General features: G+C 37.6%; 1 protein-coding gene across 1 annotated transcript in view; it reads left to right on the top strand.

The window, feature by feature from the left end:
• Nucleotides 1-16,137, top strand: part of LOC131068474 (pre-mRNA-processing-splicing factor 8A) — a 61,531-nt gene that overhangs the window by 18,580 nt on the left and 26,814 nt on the right. The gene's annotated exons all lie outside the window — the stretch shown is intronic.

Genomic DNA, 16,137 nt, shown 5'->3' on the forward strand with positions numbered 1-16,137 from the left:
ACTTAAATATATTTCTAATTTTTTTTACAATATACTTTTATTTTTTAAATTAAAAGTTTAATCATTATATATATTTGTATATTTATATTTTTCCTTTACATGTTGATTATTATAAATTGAAAATTTACGTTTTATGTTGCTAGGATTAATTTTGTTATAAAATTTATGTTTTCAAAATTTAAGGACATTTTTTTGATATGTAAATTGAGGGACTCGGGCCCCTGCCCTTTATATATGTTGATACATCAAAACATTTAATTGTATGACTTCTATAGTCCATCCTCAGAATGGGAAACAATAACATATTTTCACCATGGTGTCAATATGAATATTGGATAGTACCACAAAAACACATGCTATTGGATAATACCATAAAACATATACTATTGTAATAATATATCAATATTATAATATGCAATTCATAGTCATTAACTTGGATCATGTCTTCCTCATACCACTAACATTTGAACTAGACATCTCTCTAGCCTTTGCATTCAAACTAGCCATATGGGTCAAGTGTTAATTTTAACACTTTCAGATTGATATAAACTCAGAATTTATATTTAGTTTCTAATTAGTTTGATTAGCTAAAAGAATTTGGAATTAGTGACAACATAGAAATGAACAAATTGAGCACAAGACACAGTTACCCTGGGAAAACCTCCTAGGAGGAAAAACCTAGCCAGAAAAGATCTTCAGATCTGATTATGGATTATAGTTATGTAATCATTACAACACTTATCTCAGAAACTTGGAGAGGCAGATGTTGTCACGGGAAGAATGACAGATTAGTTTGCTGTCACGTGTGATGGTTACTGCTGTTTTGCTGCTCCTTTAACCCAGATTGCAGATCTTCAAGGAATTCGCTCTATATTCATCAAGTTCGCTGACTCCTAATGATGGATTTCACACCTCAACTATTAGATCTAAATTGCTGATGTAGCAGAGGTAATTGCTGTAGGTGCAGATGTAGTCTTTCTCCCTGAAGTTCGCATTATCCAGTCATATGTATTTCGCATGAAGTGAAAACTGAATGAGTGAGTTGTGATGTGGGTTTTATGCTTATTTATATGTGGAGCAAACCCCTTAAACATGTCGGCTTGCCAAATAAATTAAAACCTTTTAATTTATTTAATTTATTTAATGCGAAATGTTTAGGATAGGGTTGGCCCTATCATGATGGCGTGTTTGGTTTTAGTGTAGCGTGGAGATGGCGTGAGGCATAGGGCCCAACCCTTATGCGTTGGAGAAGGGGCTGGCCCCCTTAGGCGGATTCCAATGTTGCCCAAGGCAATTGGAATTTGCCATCCCTAATTACAACCAACACTCCCTCTTAATTAGGGAGGAGAACATAACCATAATCATCCATCTTGCACACAAGCAAAGAATGGATTACATAATCAGAATATTGTAGTCTTCCATCTTGCACACAAGCATATAATGGAACTACATAATATAATCTTCTAGCTCGCACACAAACATAGACTGGATCCACCTTACATTGCCCGTAGAGGGTGGAGAGGATATTTTCTACCATCTTACATTGCCCGTAGAGGATGGTTAACAATTACACTTCTCCTTGAGAAGATTACAATACCACCTTACATTGCCCGCAGAGGATGGTTTGATACGACACAATGTATTACTGAGGTTGAGACTCCCTCTCAATCAGGGTTTCATTTTCCACAACACTGAGTCTATCCTTGAAGTACACAAACTTCACTTTGGACAGAGCTTGGTGAGAATATCTGCAACCTGCTTATTAGTGTTGACATATTTCAGCTGAATGGCGCCTCTTTGCACCATATCTCGAATAAAGTGATAATGAGTTTCCACATGTTTTGACCTGTCATGAAACACTGGATTGATAGACATTTTGATGCAACTCTCATTATCACAATGAATAACTGTAGGATCCCAAGGCTGACCAAACGGCCCAACAAGAAGCTTACGAAGCCACACTGCTTCTTTAGAAGCTACACTTGCTGCAATATACTCAGCTTCAGCAGTACTCAATGCCACTGAGGATTGTTTTCTGGAAGCCCAAGAGATCACTGCGGATCCCAAGCTGAAACAAATACCGGAGGTGCTTTTCTTGTCTTTGACGCTTCCAGCCCAGTCTGCATCTGAATAACCTTCCAAGGTTATTGAAGTGTTAAGTGGATACTTCAGCCCAAAACCAACTGTGCCTCGCAAGTATCTTAGGATGTGCTTGGCTGCAACAAGATGAACATGTTTGGGCATGCTCATAAACTGGCTGAGAGCATTCACAACAAAACATATGTCTGGTCTAGTGTAAATTAGATACATTAGTGATCCAATCAACTGCCGGTATTCTGATGGATCTGCAAAATCAGAGTTAGTTGCAGAAACACTTAACTTCTTTAAGTTATAGATTCCATAGGAGTAGACATAGGTTTGCAATCCATCATTCTAAATCTTTTCAAAATATCAATAGTATACTTTCCTTGACTTAGAAAAATTTCGTTAGATCTTTGCCATACTTCTAGACCTAGAAAATAATGCATTAGACCTAAGTCTTTCATTTCAAATTTTGAAGCTAGTTCTTTCTTGCATCTAATGATAAGTTCATCTTTACCAGTAAGAAATAAATCATCCACATACAGAACTAGAATTAGCATTTCATCATTAGATAACTTAAAGTAGATGTTAGAGTCAACATCATTTTTTACAAAAACCTAGACTTAACAAGTATTTATCAATTCTTCCATACCAAGCATGAGGAGCCTGTTTAAGGCCATACAAAACTTTCTTCAACCTGCACACATGAGTTAATCTATCTGGAAACTCATAACCCTCAGGTTGTTCAATATAGACCTCTTCCTCAATGACACCATTAAGGAAGGCAGTCTTAACATCCATCTGATGTAGCTTCCAACCTCTAGCAGCAACAATAGCTATTATCATTCTAATAGAAGTATATCTATCAACAGGAGCAAATGTTTCTTCATAGTCTATGCCTTCCTTTTGAGAAAAACCACGAGCTACAAATCTAGCCCTATATTTTTCAATACTACCATCAGCATTATGTTTAATTTTAAATAACCATTTAGAGGAAACAACAGATTTACCTTTGGGTCTGGATACAATATCCCAAACATCATTCTTGATGATTGACTGATACTCTTCATCCATAGCAAGTTTCCAGGCATGATGATTCAAGGCTTCTTCAACATTGCAAGGTTCAGTTTCATTGAGATTGCACATCAATGCAACGTAGTTGGAGAATACTTGAGGTCTCTTTAGTTTCACGGAAGGTGCCACTGGGAGCTGCAAATCTTTCGGCTTCTTGAATGGTGTTTCTTACCCAAAGAGGCCTCTTTTTGGTAATGACAATGTCACTAGGAATATCAGTTGGATTCATGGGCTCTGGTGGATCATTATGTTCTTCTTGAGGTGGAGGTTCAACAGGCTCCCTCTGAATCTCAGGGTTAGTATCAACTTTCATATTTTGATTGTCATTAGCTTCATCAATAACACAAGAACCTTTTGATTTCTTAAAACCAATATCTTCTTCAAATGTAACATCCCTACTTACCTCGACATACCTTTGACCAGGGATATAGATCTTGAAGGCCTTGGAGGATTCACTATATTCGACTAGCATGCCTTTCTTCCCAGAGGGTTCCAACTTGGTTCTCTTTTCTTTGGGCACATGAACATAAACAGGACTTCCAAAAATTCTGAGGTGATTGATGTTTGGTTTGTATCCTGTGAAGGCTTCTTCAGGGGTCATGTTCTTAAGAACACGGTGAGGACATCTATTTTGGATATATACGGCTGTTCTAGAAGCTTCAGCCCATAGAAAGGTCTGCAAATCTTGATCATGAATCATAGCCTTTGCAGTCTCAACAATAGTCCTATTCTTTCTTTCAGCAACTCCATTTTGCTGAGGGTTTTATGGAACACAAAACTCCCTCTTAATTCCTGACTCAGTATAAAAATCATAAAAGCTACTGAAGGTGTACTCACCTCCATTGTCAGATCTTAAACATTTAATTCTTTTACCAGGGGAGTTTTCAGTTAATGCCTTAAACTCTTTAAATTTACTTAAGACTTCATCAGATTCTTTAGATTTCAAGAAGTAAATCCAAGTTTTTCTAGAGAAATCATCTATGAAGATTACATAGTAAAACAATCCACTAGGAGATGCTATAGACATAGGACCACATAAATCAGAGTGAACAAGTTCTAATTTTTCTTTAGCTCTATTTTCACTTTTATGAAAAGGACTTTTAACATTTTTACCTATAGCACAACCTTTGCAAGTATTATCATGAATTTGACTGAGTTTAGGCATACCTTTGACTAACTTTTCAAGAGAGGGAAGAGCTTGATAGTGTAGGTGTCCAAGTCTTCTATGCCATAGCTCACAGGATTCAGGAGCCTCATTAATGAGGGCTTGAACAAGGTTAGTAGAGAGCTTATAAAGACTATCATATCTATTACCCATTACACGAGCAGATTTAAAACTAGATTTCTTAGGCCAAGCAAGTACTTTTTCCCTCAGAAAATGCAATTTGATAACCTTTATCTTCTAGAGCAGAATTGGAAATTAAGTTTGTTTTAATTCCAGGAACAAACAAGATGTCACTAAGGTGCAGTGAAATACCAGAGTCTAAATCTAAAGAAGTAGTGCCAGAACCTCTTACCAAATATCGAGCATCATCACCAATTACCACGTGGAAGCTGAAGTCCTTTTCTACTAAGTTTGAAAGATGATCACAGTAGCCTGTGATGTGTCTGAAAGCACCACTTTCAATTAGCCACGTATTACAGTCTGTAGGTATGGTGCTTGACAGGGCAGAGATAAATAAGAAGTCATCGTTTTGTTCTAAGACTTCATTTAGGTTAGCTTCTCTCTGAGTAGGATCATTCTGACATTCTTTAGCATAGTGACCAAATTTGTCACATCTGAAACATCGAACCCGAGATATATCTCTTGGTTTCTTCCAAGGGTGTAGAGAGCTAGATGGTCTGAATTCCCTATTTCTCTTTGGATAATGCTTCTTCCAATTTCCTCCTTTCTTGCATTGGGCAGCAAGCATGTGTTGGTCGTCAACGTGAGGATTTTGGTTTGCCCTCTTGTGATCAGGCGTGACTCTTCTTGAATGCAATCATTCTTAAGGCGATCAAGGGTAGGTAACTCAGTTCTACCACTTATGGTTTGAATAAAGGACTCCCATGAGTGAGTTAAACCATTTAGAGCAATCATGACAAGGTCTTTGTCTTCCATGTTATGTCCAATTAAACCTAGCGGATTCTTTAGTTTTGAAATTCTCATAAAGTAGGAAATAACAGAATCTTCTTTTGCCATTTTGATATTAAGTAGTTGCTGTCTTAAAGTAATTGCCCTACTGAGATTGTTAATTTCATATGTACCTTGTAGATGGCTAAACATTTCCCTTGCAGTAGTAAATAAGGCAATAGAGGTGACTAGGTGGTCTTTGATTGAATCAATGAGAATCTTTCTGGCCTTGACAACATTCTTTTTGAATTGTTTTAGTTTAGCTGCATCCGTAGGTTCAGTTAGCTCTTTCGCTTCTATGAATTGAAGAAGATCTTCTTTCTCTAGAGCCAACCTGATTCGAACCTTCCATGCAGTAAAATTGAGATTCCCATCAAGCGTATCTTCCACTTTCAGCCCCATTGACTTGATCTGCAAATGAGACAACAATCTGGAAATAAAGGAGTACTAAATTCTGAAAGTTGATCTAGCCTATAGCTCTAATGCCATGTTGATTTTAACACTTTCAGATTGATATAAACTCAGAATTCATATTTAGTTTCTAATTAGTTTGATTAGCTAAAAGAATTTGGAATTAGTGACAACATAGAAATGAACAAATTGAGCACAAGACACAGTTACCCTGGGAAAACCTCCTAGGAGGAAAAACCTAGCCAGAAAAGATCCTTAGATTTGATTATTGATTATAGTTATGTAATCATTACAACACTTATCTCAAAAACTTGTAGAGGCAGATGTTGCTGTCACAGGAAGAATGACAGATTAGTTTGCTGTCACATGTGTGATGGTTGCTGCTGTTTTGCTGCTCCTTTAACCCAAATTGCAGACCTTCAAGGAATTCGCTCTATATTCATCAAGTTCGTTGACTCCTAATGATGGATTTCACACCTCAACTAGCAGATCTAAATTGCTGATGAGCAGAGGTAATTGCAGTAGGTGCAAATGTAGTCTTTCTCCCTGAAGTTCACATTATCCAGTCATATGTATTTCGCATGAAGTAAAAACTGAATGAGTGAGTTGTGATGTGGGTTTTATGCTTATTTATATGTGGAGCAAACCCCTTAAACATGTTGGCTTGCCAAATAAATTAAAACCTTTTAATTTATTTAATGCAAAATGTTTAGGATAGGGTTGGCCCTATCATGATGGCGTGTTTGGCTTTAGTGTAGCGTGGAGATGGCGTGAGGTATAGGGCCCAACCCTTATGCGTTGGAGAAGGGGCTGGCCCCGTTAGGCGGATTCCAATGTTGCCCAAGGCAATTGGAATCCACCATCCCTAATTACAACCAACATCAAGAATCTGCCACCTTTGTTTGTTTGTTTGTTTGATGCTTTTCACATGAGGAGATTGAGGACAAATTCAAAGTCGCCAAAAAAGTTCTCTTTTACAAACAGAGTGCCAAACCTTTTACGTTTCTACAATTTGCTTATCATTTAAAAAATAAAAAATTTGACAGATTGGACACAAACATGGAAAACATGTTAGAGTTTACCCTACTTCAAATCTCAACTTCCAAAAATATTAGAACCAACAATATCTCAAGTATCATTCTCCATTGTACATGGCTATAGGATGAATATATTTCTTAATTGCAACTCTAAGATTAGACAAGGGAAAGATATTTTGTGCTTCTTTGTAGATGGGTGAAATTTGGGATCCGTTGCTTAAAGCATTAGTCGCAAATGCTAGAAATTACTTGTGTAGCTTTTTGTTTTCCCATTACAATGTGTGAAGCATTACCCACATTTTCAACTTTCCAAACTTTGCATCAAGTTTGGGAGAGAATTCCAAATCCTACAAACTATAATGACTTTGATATTGGAATGGGAAATTTGTTGTGTGATTAATGCCATGTGATTATTGCTTAAACTCGATTCTTGTCTTCTCATATAGTTGCCAAACCATCCCTATTTTCCATGTTATTATCAACTTTCAAAGCATTAGTGGATTCAACACCGAAGTCTGCTTGGTGATTTGGTAGCTTGTTCACTTCTTTGAAGTAATGAAGACTAGAGAAAGACTCCAAAGAACCTAGAGCGGGCTAGGCTTGTTGTATGATGTTTTCTAGTTTCCAATTCTTCAAACCACGCTCTCAAATAGTATTGAAAATCAGCATGGAATCCCTTTCTATATGTAATGAGGTGACCTCACTTCGGGCAATAAGTTGAAGACCTAGAATGAAGGCTTGTATAGTTGTCTCATTCATAGTTTGCAAACATTTTCTAGGCAAAAACTTGGCAAACCCAAAATTTGTGACTTGAACAAACTGGACAACTTCAAAAATTGCTTAAATTTCTTTAAAAACATATATTTTTTTTACCAAATTCAATGACAAAAACTATCCGACGAGTCCATAAATGACTATAAAAGTATTTTCTATTAGATTTGATCAATGTGAATTCAAATTGAGTACAAAATTGCATCATCATGCATAATCTTGATACAATAGTTAGTTAACAACTATCATGAATTTATAATGATTTCCTTTGAAAATCATCATTATAATTCAAAATGACATATTACAACATTTTACATCTTCCTCTTCCCTAATCTAGTGAAAACCTGGGGAGAGGTTTTAATCCTTGCATTTGGTTGTGGCTCCTTGCTCGACATAGAAGGTTGTGCTTGTGACTTTGGCTTGACCTCCATCTTTCTACTAGATGGTAAAGACTCCTTTGTCTCATCAATGTCATCCAATGACAATTGAATAGCTCCTCCTATATTAGCGACATCATCCATAGCCTATCTCTCAAAATCAAGAATCTTGTTTGTAGTAAACAATGGGGTCTCTTCATCTTGACATGTCTAATTGCTGTAAGGATCATTGCTATTGTAATGAATGACCTCCTCTGATTTGACCTCTACCTTTCTTGTGCGAAGTTGTAGGTTGTATTGTACAATGACAAGGTCATTGAGGCATTTTTGGGTTGATTTATTCTACTCCTTTGCGTGAATGGCTTCATTGCAAGATGCATTACAAGGCTGACACAAAATGTTGAGGGCTAATTTTTGAAGTTTTGGGGTATTTGCACCCGAATCTACCGAGAACCTACAAAATAAGATATTGAAGAGTTAGTAAGTAAACCATATTGAATCAGTAGTTGTAAATTTGAAATTTGTAACTTGTTATTTGCATTTGACGTAAAGACTAATATTTGTTACTTGGTGATTGAGTGGTTCTTCCTTGGATAGCTAGTGTTGAAGAAAAGAGCTTTCCTCTACCACTCTTGTAATTTTGCAATTCTTGAACAATGAGGTCTCTCACCTCAACCTCAGGTGTCATCCTCTCAGTGCACATCGTGAGGCCCTCCATAAACAGTTAGGATTTGCGAATATATTTGAATAGAAAAAATGAGGGTTAAGGAAGTACCTCAATACATGATTTTGTTGGTGGAGTTGACTATTCCACCTGATATTAATTGTCGCCCAAATGGGATCAAATTTAAGTCCGTCTCCCTCATTATAGTTTCAAATGGACTCTTTGTCCTTCCATGGCCTCATAAATGTACCCCAATGGGTTTCAACACTTGCAAATACAAGCAACTTAAAGTTAACAAATTTATAATTTAAGTAAATACTTTTAAAATTTAAAAATGATAATATTCAATTTGAATTTTAAATCAAAGCCATCTTTGTAGCTTTTTGTGCAAAGATTTCATCAAAGACTAGTTGCAATCCTCTCTTCTTTAGGCTTTTTAGAATATGATGGGTTTAGCCATGCTTGACTCTCAAGTGTTTGTTTCAAAGAAGTCAACAATCCAATAATGCTTAAGAAGATCATTGCAAAACTTGTGATTGTTGATCGCACCAACTCTTTCCTTCTGGTGTGATATCTGATCTCTCATCAAACTAAGAACCCAAGGGTGATTATAAAGAAATTTTGTTATGTTTCTTGCATCTTCTACAACTGGTTGCATCCAATCAATTTTGCTTATGTCCTTCAAAAGAAGGCCAAGGCAAGTTGTTGCACAAAGGGGTTTAAAAGAGTGACATATGCCTCTCTTGGAAGAATCTCTCAACTACCACACACAATATTATATTGTCAGTTATAATTTGCATCGCATTCTCTATGCGCACCTCTAAGGCAACTTCTTCATCATTAGATTGAAAGCTTTTGCATTTTTTACCTTGTTAGAGGCATTAATTGACTTGAAAAAATTACCTAACCATTTGAAGCTACCAAAAGTTGATAAGGGTGCGGTTCTTTTTGTCGATCCACCCATCAAAAAGAATAGTGCAAGCGTACTTTCGACACAACTTGTTTTGTTTCTGCACACCCAACTTTGCCTCTTCGGTTGCATCCATGAGCAACTTTGCACTTGAGTCTTTTCAAGAGGGTGCCTTGTAGCCTTTTCTAGCGACTTTCAACGTAATTTCAAAATTCTTTTGGTAAGGTTTGTTTTGCCACATTGAAGGGAAGGTTCTTGAAGTACCAAAAATTGGCACATGCCTTGTTCCATCTTGTACCCTTCAATGACGGTTGTGCTCTAGGTATGTTTTTGAACTATTTGGTGTTTCTGTAGGCACTCCACTCGAAGTAGATGAAGTGGATACCAATATGCTTCGTATGCATTGACCATAAACGAAGCCTATTATGCCTTAAAATGTTGTATCTTCATCTATTTTCGCTTGCAATTAAGGACATTGAGCACTAGCTATGGATGCTTCTATGGTTGCTCCTATCTTCTCCCATTGTAATTTTTTCTCTTCCATCAATGCTATTAGAATATTTAATTCTATGTTAGTCACCTATTTTTAGTTCCTTGGTTAATGGTCATTTACTTTTTTTATGTAATTAGCTTTTAAGCTTAATTTATCTTTCACGCTTAATTTAGCGTTTAGCTCTTTAGTCTTTTACTTTAACGTTATGTTCTAATTATAGAACATCGTCTTGTAACCTCTATATATACGTGTGTATATCGTTCAATGTAATTATCCGATTATTGAATCATTCATTCAATTTATTTTTCATGGTATCAGAGCATGGAAATTAAAAATTTCGCAAGTTTTTGTTATTAAAATTTTTCGAAGTTTTTTATTGAAGAGATTTTTTTATAAAATTGTTTTTTTTTTTAAAAGCAAGTTCTTTTTCCCTCCCTGGGCGGATTCTTTTTTTCTTATAGGTTGAAAATTTTCCTAGGGTTTCTGCAATTTTCGACTAGGGTTTTTACCCTTCAGTTCAAGTCGAAATTTTATTCTGGTTGTAGATTCTTGGTGGGTTTTTTGAGACCTCAACTGGGTTGTCATCAGGTTTTTATGGGTGCATCGTTTTTTCGTGCCTCAATTTTTGAGCCGTTGGATTTGCATTTTGTTTTCAGATTCTTGGTGGGTTTTTTGAGAGCTTTTCGGAGTTGGTCTCATATTTTTTTGGGTGCCTCATTTTCCGTGCCTCGAATTTTGTGCCAACAAATTTGCCTTGGAATTTAAAAACAGTTTGCAATTTCTGCTAATTCTGTGGACGTCGGGAATTTTGCTGTCTTCTGGGCACCGTTTATGCTGTTTTAAGTTTGCAGAAAATTTTAATTTATGGGTTTCTTCCAAACCTTGGAATTCGTGCCAGAATTCTCCTATAGGGTTTCAGTTTTTTCAGCAGCTGCTTCTATTCTGATTTTAAAAAAAAATCAGATTCTTCTGTCTCTTGCTTTTACTCAGTTGACCTCGATCAACCTCGATTTCCGTGATGGCATCATTAACCAACATCATGTTGGAACACAATCAGAAGTTCAACGGTCGCAACTACAACACCTGGAAACAGCATATGCTTACCATCTTTGAGTATTGCTGCCTTGATCAGCTTGTTTTGGGCAAGGAATCTCGTCCTACAACAACAGGTGATAATCAACACAAACATGATGTGAAGAATCGAGAGGCTGTCATGCTTATCAAACTCTCTGTCACGGATGATCAACTCCCACAGGTGCCTTCAGGTTAAACAACAAAAGAGATCTGGGATCTTTTGAAGGATCTTTATGAAACATCCGACAAGAGCCGAGCTTTCTTTCTGAAGAATATGCTGTTTTCTATCATGATGGATGAGAAGTCATCTATCCAGGCACATCTTACGAAGATCAAGGACATCCGTGATCAGTTGGAAGCTATAGGTTGAACCATGGTGGAAGAGGATATGGTCAAGGTCAACCTCACCAGTCTTCCAAAAAGAAGAGCTTACAGTGTTCCTACTGTCATTATATGGCCATTTGGTGAAAGATTGCCGAAAATTGATAGCATCCCAGCAATCCAAACAGGGAGGGTCCAAGCAGAAAGCCAATTCTGCCACGCATCCTGATCAAAAGGAATCTGCCTTCTATGCGTTCATGGCCCAAACCTCCTTTGATGATGTTCAATCATCAGCCTGGTACATTGACTCTGGAGCCTCTCAACATTTTACACATCGTCGGGATTGCTTTACAGAGTACATGCCTTTCACTGATTCAATGATCTTTGGTGGAGGCGAAGATTATATTGTTGTCGGCAAGGGCAACGTTCAGATTTCATCTGGTGGGAGGGATTTAATATTCCTCAATGTATAGTTTGTACCTGGTATGAAGCTCAATCTACTGTCAGTCCGTTAGATTATGCAGCATTCACCACAACTGGATGTCGTCTTCGAGTTGCGCAAGTGCAACATTGTTGACAGGGAGACTCGTACTACAGTTGCAGTTGGTATTGAGGATCATGGTCTTTATAGACTTGTTGATTCTACTGGTTCTCAAGAGCTCGCCATGGCAGCTAGGAGTACTTCCATCAACACTCTTTGGCATTAGCGATATGGGCATCTCAATGTCCACTATCTCTCTCAGTTGCTTCGAGAGGATCTAGTCGTAGGATTACCTGAGATTCAAACTCAAAATCATGGAGTTTGCAGAGCGTGTCAAGCTGGAAAGCAGCATAGGACTCCGTTTTCAGATGGAGATGCTTGGAGAGCATCCAAGGTCTTGCAGCTCGTTCATGTGGACATTTGTGGTCCCATGAACACTCCATCAGTCACTGGATGCAGGTATTTTTTATTATTTGTTGATGATTTCAGCAGACGCATGTGGGTTTATTTTCTTAAGTAGAAATCAGAGGTGTTCACCATGTTTCAAACGTTTAAGGCCTTAGTGGAAAAAGAGTCTAGCTGCCAGATAGTCACTCTTCGGTCCGACAATGGAGGGGAATTTTGTTCTACAGAGTTCACCAACTTTTTTGCATCACATGGCATTAAGCGTCAGCTTACCACACCTTACACCCCACAACAGAACGGTGTTGTTGAGCGCAAGAACCGTACAGTCACTGAGATGGCTCGGTCTATGTTGGAGCATAGAAATGTTCCGAAACACTTTTGGGCGGAAGCAGTCTTCACTGCAGTCTACCTTTTGAACCGGTCTCCCACAAAGGCTGTTAAGAAGATGACTCCAGAGGAAGCTTGGTCTGGCAGGAAGCCCAAAATCAATCATTTGAAAGTTTTTGGCTCTACAACTTATGTTTGGATTCCAGATACCAAGTGCACCAAACTGGATCCCAAGAGTCAAAAATTGATGTTCATCGGCTATAGTGACAACCACAAGGCATATTGGCTGATTGATATAGACACTAATCACCTCATATTCAGTCGAGATGTAGTATTTGATGAAGAAAGAGGGCCTTTTCAGCCTTACTCTCCTGATTTGAGCACTGAGGATCACCCTCTAAAGCTGCAAGTATGGGTGTTCGTCTTCCCTTAGCTCCACTTGATGGGAGGGATTCAGCTGACTCTAAAGTTGTGGAGTCTCCCAGGCATGACATTGCACCCCCGGACTTTCCTCAGGATCTTCTAGATCCACATCCAGAGGAGCTTGCTCCAAATAATCCAGGTAATCTTCATCCTGCAGCAGATGTTGGTACTTCTACTCTCAGGCCTAAGTGGTGGGCCAAGACCATTGGTGATCTTCATGATGATGAGCTCATTGAGGGTAGATCAGTTAGAGGTAAGAGCAAGCAACACACAGTTAATTTTGCTCTTATGGCCAACATTCACAGTATTTATGAGCCTCAAAAATATACAGAGGCTAAAGGTGTACCTGAATGGGAAAAGGCTATGGCAGCTGAGCAACGTAGTCTTCTGAAAAACAACACTTGGGTATTGTTTGAGCTTCCTCGAGGAAAGAAGCCCATTGGCTGCAAATGGGTGTTTAAAGTCAAGTATAAAGCTGATGGAAGCCTTGATAAGTACAAGGCTCGGTTGGTGGCAAAAGGGTTTTCACAGAAGGAGGGCATCGACTATGAGGAGACCATTAGGCTTGTCCTTGCTCTCTCAGCTCAATTTGTATATATTATCCTTTTTAATTTTATTCATGTAAAGAAATAAAGAAAGTATTCAAAAAATTAGTCTAAAAATCTCCAACATCTTCCAATACTATATGTAGAGGAATGACCTAGTAATCTCATCTAAGCATGAAACTTGTGGATCTTCTTCATGGTTAATTATTATCCTTGGTCACCACATTTTTGTTAGAAAATCAAATGGATGTCAAGAGTGCCTTTCTCAATGGTGATTTGCAGGAAGAAGTCTACATGACGCAGCCTCTAGGTTTCAAGGTTGCCGGTAAGGAACACCAAGTATGTAGACTAGTCAAAGCACTCTATGGCCTCAAACAGGCTCCTTGTGCATGGTACATCAAAATTGATAAGTACTTGATTGATCAAGGCTTTCAGAGGAGTCCTTCAGATCCCAATTTGTATGTCAAACATACTAGTGATGATATTCTATTTCTAGTAGTCTATGTTGATGATCTCATCATTACTGGCAATGCAACACATCTGATCATGCAGGTCAAATAGAATATGTGTCAGTATTTTGATATGATAGATTTTGGACTTCTCCATTATTGTCTTGGTGTAGAGGTTTGGCAGACTGATAGTCACATATTCATTTCTCAGTCAAAGTATGCCAAGAGCCTACTAGATAAGTTTCGAACACAAGATTTTAAACTTGCATCTACACCTATGGAGATAGGGCTCAAATTATCAGCCAAATCAGATTCACCTGTAGTGGATGAGTCTTCATTCAGGGAACTAGTGGGCAGCCTCATCTATCTCACCGCCACTAGACCTGACATCAGTTATGTTGTGAGCTATATTTCTCGCTTCATGTCAGCCCCAAAAGTTAAACATTGGGTTGCAGCGAAGCGTGTGCTTAGATATGTGAAGGGCACTCCTGATTTTGGCATTCTGTACAGCAGAAACAAAGATCCTAGGCTGGTTGGTTTCATAGACTCAGATTGGGCAGGTTGTTGGAACTGTTAAGGCAGCATGTGAGGCAATTTGGCTACGTAGGATGCTTGCAGACATGCAAATGTCTCAACCAGGACCTACTCCCTTGTTTTGTGATAATCAAGGGGTTCTAAAATTAGCCAAAAATCCAGTCTTCCATGAGCGGACAAAGCATGTGGAGATTCATTGTCATTTCTTCCGCCAGCATGTTGAAGATGGATCAGTGATACTGCAGTACATTCCTACAGAAGATCGGACTGCAGATATTCTCACCAAGTCCTTCAGCCCGGCAAAGTTTCTCAAATTTAGAGGGCAGCTTGGTGTGATAGATAGCATGACCATTAAGGGAGGGTATCAGAATATTTAATTCTATGTTAGTCACTTATTTTTAGTTCCTTGGTTAATGGTCATTTACTTTTTTTATGTAATTAGCTTTTAAGCTTAATTTAGCTTTCACGTTTAATTTAGCGTTTAGCTCTTTAGTCTTTTACTTTATGTTCTAATTATAGAACATCGTCTTGTAACCTCTATATATACGTGTGTATATCATTCAATGTAATTATCCGATTATTGAATCATTCATTTAATTTATTTTTCAAATGCAAGGTGAGCATTCATGTTTTGTTTTATCTCTTTTGTGGTCTTGTCATATTGCTTGGCTTCACGATGAGTAATGCCTACAATATGGTATTTGAGGCAATTGATGCCTACATGATATAAGTTTTAGCAACATGTGCAAATATTGTCCCAAGCGTCCATCCTTGTATGACATATTTCCAAGCAAGGTCTCCAGCTCCAAGGGGATGAGTTCTTGTAACTGGCATTGATTGTTGATCCTAAGCCTAATGTGTAGTGGGAGTTGATCCAGAGGCTGAGGGTTATCTGTCTGCCCTTGTATCTATCCTACAAGTACAAAGTGCAACATTTAATTTTTAAAGACAGAAATTAGCATAAAGTCAACGCAAGTTATTATAAATCAGCATAAACTAGTATAAATTAGCAAAAAATTGATGTAACCTAGTAATTTTATTCCCCAAAAAATATAAATTAGAAAAATAATTTGTTTATGCAAAAAAATAGTGATTTCACTAAAAAATTAGTAGTATAAATGAACAAAAATATTCATAAATCCAATTTTCGGTAGTAAAATTGTAAATTCTACTAAATATTATGAAATTATGAATTCTTTACGATCTACGTGCTAGATTTTGTTAGCTAAGTTGAATTTAAATGCTTGCAAATTAACAATAAAACAATTTTTTTACTAATGTCCTTGAAATAATTCGAATCTGCCCCTCAAATTTGCCTAAAAATTCTTTTACTTAGCTCAAATGTATGCAAGAGTGCTGTGTGAGGAAGTGAGAGGGGCGTGTTGGCTTTTATAAACCAAAAAATCGTGGATTTTTTTGTGTTTTTTGTGCATCCCAGATGCTTCCTGCGTCTCTGCCGTGTCTGGCAAGTCTTTTGTACAGACTAAGTGAGTTTTAATGAAATGCTAGCCAAAAACTCGGCAGAAAAGCTCTGCAAGTTTTTTGGTGAGTTACCCACTAGTCAAAAAAAGGTGGCAAGTATTCATCGAGTCTACCAACTACACTTGCAGCTGGATTGAAAAGACAGGCATTTTTTGGACTGAGAT

The sequence above is a fragment of the Cryptomeria japonica genome, chromosome 3 (assembly GCF_030272615.1).
Source record: "Cryptomeria japonica chromosome 3, Sugi_1.0, whole genome shotgun sequence".
NCBI classification, from domain to species: domain Eukaryota; kingdom Viridiplantae; phylum Streptophyta; class Pinopsida; order Cupressales; family Cupressaceae; genus Cryptomeria; species Cryptomeria japonica.